The sequence below is a fragment of the Belonocnema kinseyi genome, chromosome 2, assembly GCF_010883055.1.
Source record: "Belonocnema kinseyi isolate 2016_QV_RU_SX_M_011 chromosome 2, B_treatae_v1, whole genome shotgun sequence".
Classification (NCBI taxonomy): Eukaryota; Metazoa; Arthropoda; class Insecta; order Hymenoptera; family Cynipidae; genus Belonocnema; species Belonocnema kinseyi.
The window spans coordinates 112,804,943-112,806,317 of record NC_046658.1 but is presented as its reverse complement, the minus strand read 5'-3'; positions in this window follow the sequence as shown (position 1 = coordinate 112,806,317).

Here is a 1,375-nt window from a genome sequence, read left to right as displayed (position 1 = left end):
CGTCCCTAGTAAATAAGCTACCAAGGTATACGAACTTATCAACTTGTTCAATTCTCTCATCATTTAATAAAATATTGCATAGCGTTTTCTCACTATTTCCTTGACTCAAATAAATGTAGCACTGAATACGTATTCATATATAATGAAATTTTTTTTTGCTCCAAAGAAATTTTTTGTAAGAAGAATTTTTTATGCCATGAGACTTGCAAATTTTTCTTTGATTTACAAATATATTTTATATTCAGTACTATATTTCTTGGATTGAAGTCACCTTTTTTCAGTGGACAGATAATGTATTGTTATTTATTACTATTTATTATATTGTATTTATTTGTCATTGCCTTTATTTATTAATACATTTTCCTGTAATTTTTTCGCGGTTCTAGGAACTTCATCATAGGAAATTATTTTATTGAAAACGATTAGAGGATAATTAGCATTGGGATAAATAATAAAAATAAATATAATAATATAATAATAAAATAATAAAACACTAATAATATTATATGGAAGTATACAAAAATAGCGATTCTGCACAAATAAACTTTACACATAAAAAATCTGTGAAATCCCTTGGTCATTTTAAAATCGCTTGAAATATCAGTGATTGATTCATTGATACCATTAGAAATATTTTTAAATCCATAAAAATCTTGGAAATATATTAAAATTGGTAGATAAAATCGCTTGAAATATCAGTGATTGATTCATTGATACCATTAGAAATATTTTTAAATCCATAAAAATCTTAGAAATATATTAAAATTGTTAGAAATGCCTTGAAATTTTAACTCCTTTTTAATTTATTGTAACTGTTAAAATCCCTTAATATAAAATTTATTTTATTGCCTAAAGTTTTCTATGAGTTTGTTAAACTCGTATAAATGCTATCAAATAAGTATAAATGATTCGAAGTTCCATGGATTTTAATTGAAATAAACTTATCCATTAAATCTCTGTCAAAAAGAGAACCGTTTAAATCCCTCGAAAACTTTTATATCGCTGAAGTTTTAATAAAATCCTTAAAATCATCTGAAATTTCTTGAAAAACCTTAAAATTCTCTTGAAATGTTTGGAATCGCTAGAAATTATTTTTAATTTTATTTCATAAACTCTACAAATTCTTTTAATCTTTTAAAATATATCAATATGTAATAGAAATTATTTAAAATCCGTCGAATCTAAATTAAATTAAACTTATTCATTAAAGTTTTCCCCAAAAAAAAGAACTTGTTGAAATCCTTAGAAATATTTTTAATGCCTTGAATGAAATTCTTTGAAATTTTATTTCATTTAATTTTTTTTAAAAAATTTTTATAAATCCCTTAAAATTGATCTCTTATAAATCTTTGGAATCTGTTAGTGTCTAAAATAT